This window comes from Tenebrio molitor, chromosome 3 (genome assembly GCF_963966145.1).
Source record: "Tenebrio molitor chromosome 3, icTenMoli1.1, whole genome shotgun sequence".
NCBI lineage: Eukaryota > Metazoa > Arthropoda > Insecta > Coleoptera > Tenebrionidae > Tenebrio > Tenebrio molitor.
The window spans coordinates 19,258,582-19,266,172 of record NC_091048.1 but is presented as its reverse complement, the minus strand read 5'-3'; positions in this window follow the sequence as shown (position 1 = coordinate 19,266,172).

Sequence of the window (7,591 nt, the reverse complement as noted above, 5' to 3'; positions counted from 1 at the left end):
CGTGCTCTTGGCCATTTTTGAATTTCGCGGGTTTTGTTTTCATTGCGTATGTTGGTAGAGAAAAAAAAAAGATGATCACTTGGTGGGATTTTTTAATTGCCCACTCGGTTCATCACAGTCTATTGGGAGATCGTGTCGTATAACAAAGGTATCAATTAATTTCTAGATAATTTTATCCTTCGTCTCTAGGTTGGATCTTTTGAATTTCCTGGACATTTAACAGGACACATCTATGCAGAATTTATAGACATGGAACTTCCCGATTTATTGGTGGAGATACCACTCGATTTTCGTATCAACGACTGGTTCCAGCCCGATGGGGTACCACCTCATTTCAGTAAAGAAGTACGCGAAATTTTAAATCAACAGTATCCTGACCGTTGGATAGGTCCACAACATTGGCCCGCTTGATTTCTTTCTTTGGAGACATGTGAAAAACGTTGTCTACAGACAGCCCATTAATACAGAGGAGGAGCTCAGAGTTCGAACTGAAGAAGCCTTTACAACAATTACTCCACAAGTGATTATGGACTCTAAGTTAAGCCTGTTACGATTATGTTTGCAGATTAGTTAAAATTAGTTCCATGGGTGTTATGTGTTCATAAATTGCATCAGATTAAAATCGGTTCTTTTTAGAACCACCATTTGTTGTTTTATTTTCAAAAAATTTAAATGACAATAATTTTTCGTTTGCAACACATTTTTAATTTTTTGCTACAACACGTGATATGACCAGAATGGCATTTAGTTGCGACTATCAAGCATCAACCACTACCCCACGAAACCGAGGCCGGCGGCCGACACACGAACTGTAATAACTAATAACCAAATGTCACTAGTCTTCCGCTCAAATTCAAGCATTTGAAAAATAGAACAAAACCCGCGAAACAGACAAGTTGGCCAAGTCGTGATCGTCATCGAAACGGTAAAAAAAAACCCTACACACGATTCTATACAAAATGGCGGAAGACTAACTCGAGATGCAAATGGTGGACCTGCAGGGTGGATAAACTTCGAAATAAAAATACATAAGTCGGTGGGAGGACGCCTGTATTTAATTTGTACATAGTCGAATAAACCCATTCTCAAGCAGCGCTTGATCAGAAATTCATAACAACACCATTTGTGAACCCCCGCATGAGATCGAACAAAAAAACAAATCACATACAACAAATAAAAGGACAACGTGTCACCGAGAAACTAATGACATGATAATACGGTGCGATCAATTAAAAAATAAATCGAGTCGGCGTGTTACCTATGGCAACCCATGCTATAGCATAGGCTCCAAAGCAAACTCGATTTATTTTTTAAATGATCGCTCGGTATTAACAGCCACTGTATATGGGATAAGTAAAACCCCCAAAAATCATCCACAAACAATGGCACACCATAATCTTTTCTAATCGCTAAATTGGTACAACATGCGACATAAGAGTGAACAAACAAGACTTCAAATTTACAATGATTAACTCCTAACTCAATACTCGCTCCCTAAACTCGCAGCTCTCCCGATAACACGTGGTTTCCGATCGCGGAATTAACCTAGTTTTCGCCCCCCTATCTGTTATTTTCTACACTACGCGCGCTCGCCAAAGTCCCAGACATCTAACCTAACTCCCTACATTGGTTGAAGGCACCACGAACCGGAGTTTCCCGTCATGGAAAGGCCCCGTGAGGGCGACGACGGCAACTCCGGCAACTCCATGTCGGTTCCCGCAGCGTATCCCTTCTTTCCCTTCCCCATTCTCAATCTACTCTCGCGACGACAACCTTAACCTCACACGTTGGTTCGGGACACCACGAACCGGGGTTTTCCGTCACGGAGAAGCCCCGTGAGGGCGACGACGGCAGCTCCACATCGGCTTTCCTAGTGTGGGTCCCATTTTTCCTTTCTCAGTTGTTAGCTGTTCGCGAGTCGACAATTTCTCACGTGGTTGAGGAAAACACTCCCCGGGTATTCCGTCATGGAGGAGCCTCGTGAGGGCGACGACGGCAACCCCAGACGGCTCCCTTCGGTGGGGCTCCCTTATTTCACTTCCCTAATTGGTCTCTGTCCTCGCAACGACAATCTAACTTCGCATGTTTTACCCACGTGGTTCACGACGTCCCCGAGTTTCGCCCGTTTTCCCCACTTACATTACCGTGCGTTATCGGAATAAAATAAACAGAAACATACCTGGGAAACATGTGCTATAATTACAATGATACTACCTGGATTAGACTGCGCAACCCGTTAGCGTCCCACGTGATGTTGCACTTAGTACACGCGAAAACCACGTATGCTGTGCGCGATTTGGTTTTTACAATAGACAAAATGGATGGCTTAAGAAATCGTACAAACCAATACTCAATTCTCAATTAAAGAAACTAACTGGTCAAAAGGGTACAACCGGTCGGTCCGAGAGTCGAAAGAGAGAGCAGACAGCAGAGCATTTCTTTTTCAAATGGAAACCAAAAAGCGATCCCCACTCCCCCGCGGTCGAATCTTCTCGGTGATCTTCGGGCGTCTTTCTTCTTCCCCTAGTTACTTTTGGTTTGTTTCGGCGGTGGCAATTTAAATTCAAAATGGGGTATTGCAATATGATAATAATATTTCCGTGATTGTCTTTGCTTTTTAAAAATATTACGGTTGGTAAATAGCGTAGTAAATAGTAGTTTTTCTTCAAAAGTCCGTAAAATATGACATTGCACTGCTGCATTGATAATGCTAAAGTGTCATTTCATTGTCATGGTATCTAACGAGCTGACCAGCGTCCGTGAAGTTATTATCTCCACTGAGGAGCGTCCGTGAAGTTATTATCTCCGCTGAGGGCGTCCGTGAAGTTATTACCTCCGCTGATGAGCGGCTGTAAAGTAAACTATATACAGGGTGTCCCAGAACTGGCTCCCCAGAGAAAACAGGCATGTGCCGACAACAAAAGAGACTCCAAATTGACTAAAATAAATTTTCTGCTAGCTCAAATTACCGAGTTATAAAGTTTGTAATTTCACCAATCCCGGAAGCTCGTCCTCAGGTGTTACTAAAAAATCCGATCGGTTGCTAAACAACAACAAAAAATCTCTGATATCGCACAAATCAATAAAATGTTTGGGGCTCTGTAACTAAACAGCGCCGGACAAAATAGCGCTGGACAAAATAACAGCGACAAAATAGCGCTACGACAAAACAGCGTCAGTCAAAATAGCGCAAGTTGAAAACAGCGTTGGTCAATTCAGCGCAGGACAAAACAGCGTTAGTCAAAATGGCGCAAGTTGAAAACAGCTTTATGTGGTACCGTTGTGATGATAAAAATCGACTACAGTTAACTTGGGACGCCTCTGAGATTTTTTGAAAATTTAGGCTGAGTGAACGTACCTACCGAGATTTGTCAAAGTTTGTCAACCTCAATATTTAAAATTTTCAAATCAACTTTATTTCTAAAACAAGAATAATATAAACACAACGTAGATGAAACATGCATCCTGTAATTTGTGCATTTGGAAAAACCTCATTTATGGCGTTGATTGCGGATATTTCAAAATCGCTTACTATGCTTTCAGGTCTTAGCGTTGGCTCAATTTCCATCAACTTCTCAAATACTCTCTTATACGTTGCCTGTTGTTTATTGTTTAATAATACATATATCATAGGTAGAGCTCTGTTGTTGATCAATGCGTGAACAGTATATACTTGAGTGAAGAATTGTGGAGCTACCTTAAATGTCCCATCAACGCACCAGTGTGGAAATTCATTTAGCAGTGCAATATTTCTTGCCGTGCCAAACATGATGATTCGATTGTTGTCATTATTACCAGAATCGTACAGCAAAAAATTTTCCCCTCTGTCGGTTTTTTTGTACTCTTCATTAATGTCAATTTCTGAAATATTCTTATTCCTGGTTGTATTTCTTGTAAGAATTTTATTTCTCTGACGCTGTATAGTACGTCTTGCAGCATCGTAACTTTGAATTTGGACACAAGCTTCTTCGGAAATATTACTGCTGCATGCTTGAATAATAGCCCTTGGCCTTTCTTCGGATAATACAGCTGACTTTCTAATTTTTTCTCTAACAATTTGTGCTTCATTGCTTGCGGGATCCGGACCGTGATTGTGCTCATTTGTTGCCTTCTTGTAATTTTCTCCCGTCACCAACAGCCTCCCCTTGCAACCAGTTTTGGTGCATCGCCACGAAGTGGAATTGAGGCGCGCCTTATCTTTTCTATATCTGTACCCATCACACAGCAAGAGTTTCCCGTTTTTCTGCGACTTTATGTATTCCATTGACGTTGACTAATTTATTTTGTCGCTGTTATTTTGTTCAGCGCTGTTTAGTTATGGAGCCGACTAATTTTATTTTAAGTTTATTTATTTTTGCGCTATTATGTCGCACGCTGTTTAGTAGCACGCTTTTTAGTCGCGTCGCTTTTTTGTCGCGCGATATTTTAGTTGTTCGCTATTTTGTCGCACGTCATTTTGTCCAACGCTATTTTGTCCGGCGCTGTTTAGTTACAGAGCCAATGTTTGGGCAACTGGAATTTTGACGTTTTCCGATATAAAAATTCGTTGACGTTTATCTGTCATCAACATCAAGACTTGACAATTGCAAAATTCGAAATAAAACAATAAAAATGGCGATTCTAAAAAGAACCATTTATTTAAATAGGTAACAATGTTAAAGCAGATGTTCGAAATGACCACCATTCATTTATATGCACAATTGTGCTCTACGTAACAAACTTTTTGTAGTAGCGTTAGTTATCATTTCTTCAGTAACTGAAACAAAGCCTCCTGAATTCGAACTCTCAGATCAGCCTCTGAATTTATGGGCCGCCGATAAATGATTCAGATCTGGAGACCTGGCAGGCCAATGATGCGGTCCTCCTCGACCGATCCAGCTCTGTGGATATTGGTTATCCAAAATTTCCCGAACGTTTCTGCTAAAATGTTGGAACCAGTCATTTATGCGATAAGCAAGAGGTACCAATTTCAAGTAAATCAGGTAGCTCCATGCCAATGAACTGAGCATATCTTGCCCCCGTTAATCTTACGGGGAATTCAAACGGTCCAATCTAGAGCCCGAGATTCGGAATTTTAACAAATGGAAGGATCCACCACGCTTATACTTGCCAAACGATCGCCCAATAGCCCAGTCCACAAATTAACAGAAAACCTATGTTGAAAACGTCTGGGAAATAATTCTCTTGGATTTTCCTCTGCCCAGATATGAAAGTTGTGATAATTGGAACAACCTTACCGGCAAAATAGCGACTCATCAGAAAACAGTATCCGTGACAAGAAGTGTGGAGCATCGTTTTGGTTTATTAACCATAGATAAAACTCTCGCCTAATTGGATAATCCTCTGGCAGAAGATGTTGTACTCGTGTATAGTGGTACGGATGCCTCCTATTATCAGCTGGAACTCTCTGCACCGAACTCTTGGATAAACCCATTTCACGAGAAACTGTTCGAATACTCCGGGTGCCGTCTTCCTCAAAGACATTCAATACCGCTTCCTCGTGTTCGACAGTCCTTACATTTCATGGAGCACCCCCAACTTCTTCTTCGAACTGGCTGCATCTGACCCGTTTCTCGACCCCAAGCGATTAATTTCAGGATTGTTTCATGATCCGAATGACTTTGTCTTTGTGGAAATTGTTCACGGTACAACCTTACCGCTTCACGTGCATTGTTCCCACAGCGCGCAAAAGTAAGAATCATATCTATACGTACTCAGAGGAAGAATACATGTTAAATGATACACTTGAATTAAATATCGCAGTGAAATTGTATAACAAATGTCAAACTGACGTAAACAATAATTCTAATAAATGTAGTGGACCAAATCTAATGGACAGAATTATAGAGGTTTACGGATAAAAAGAAAACCTAGGCAACGCAAAATTGCGATTATTCCACCTTAATGATGCTCAACTCTAATTGGTCAACTCCAGAATGTCTTTTCTCGGTTATCATTTGAGATAGGACTTTTTTTCTTCAAAATACGCCCTAAGGCTCCTTTTTTTCTCTGGGGAGCCAGTTCTGGGACACCCTGTATAAGTTCATTTTTTAATGCAGTAGAAAAAGTCAGGCAACCCAATATACAGTCATCAAGGCTGCCTAGATACCTTAAATTCATTTTTAATTGATATGGATCCACGATGCCGCTAAAAATTCTGTTTCTCAAAATCTCCGTCAATCTGACAAGGTTTTGACATTCGGTAAAAACTTTAATTGAAATGAGAAAACGTGTTTAATAATGTGTTTATTCTAGAATTCATGAATAAAAAAGCATTAAGTTAGTAAATAGAAACCATAATTAACGATAACTCAGACATATTTTGGATTTAAAAAATCAACTCTCATCTTGGAATTCTTCCGGTTAATCCGAATCTGCATCAGACTCTCCAAGCTCCAAGGTGTATAATCAGTTGTTCCACGGTCACTTCAATACGCACATCCAATTCCCACATCTGCTCTTCTTTAGTTTAACCGTATCCCCAACCTTAAGTTCCGCATGTTCATCATAGCCATGTTTGTAAATGTCCAAAATCATGTTTTTTCGAATACAGATAAGGCCGACTTACTTTTTCGTTGAACATAATTTGTTCTGTGCAGCCCATCGATAATCAAGTATAAAAACCCTTGACCAAACTAGCCTTTAAATTAATACCTATGACACATTGACACAAATTGACATTAATGCATTTATTGTGGCATATGGCATCATGGATTGAAGTAATTTACAAAATTGAAATAGGAATCTAGTGAACTATTGAAAGTGTATATTTGGCTGCCTGACTTTTTCTACAGCATTAAAAAATGCACTGTAGCTAAATCATTTGAAATTCCTACCTGGTTTCTTAACATGTCTTAAATAATTTGTTATGAAGGTTTGAAGAAAAAATAGTATATGTTATTCGCAGCAAAAATGGTTTTATGTGCTTTGGCTGGTTTGTCTGCCTCACTGCGTTCGGCAGCCAATCTACCAGCCGCAGCACATAAAACTTCATTTTTGCTCCTCATAACATAATATACGGGGTGATCAAGAAGGACTGTTTAAGTTGGTAACACTGGATCGTATTTTAAATCGTATAACAGGAGTAAATTCCGGTTGTTAGTGGCTTGTCGTCGTTAATGCTATACCTATATCAGATATTTGTCAAATAAACCAACAAAACATAGGTATCCAGTTGCAGCAAGGAAGTTGCAGTGTTATAAACAACCGAATTAAAAATTTTTCTCAATTGTACTGCCAACTTAAACAGTCCTTGATCACCCGGTACTCTCGTGTCAAAAATGGATTACTCCCTAGGATTTAGGGATATTCGTTACTAGGTTGCCATAAATTTGGTTAGGTTGGAGGCTATGTAGTTTCTGGTGACAAACAAAAGATATCCCAAAAATGTAAGACAGCAAATTAATTTTAACAGTTGCAAATGACTAATTTCTCGTTAAGTGATAGATGATTTTTCATTTCACAATCAAATTTGGTTACTGGCGGCATATTTATTTGGATTTAATCTCTCAATTCAAAGTAACCAACCTTAGGCATTCAAAATAACTTTTGAAAATTCTAGTTACACACAACATGAAAAACGTTATTTCCC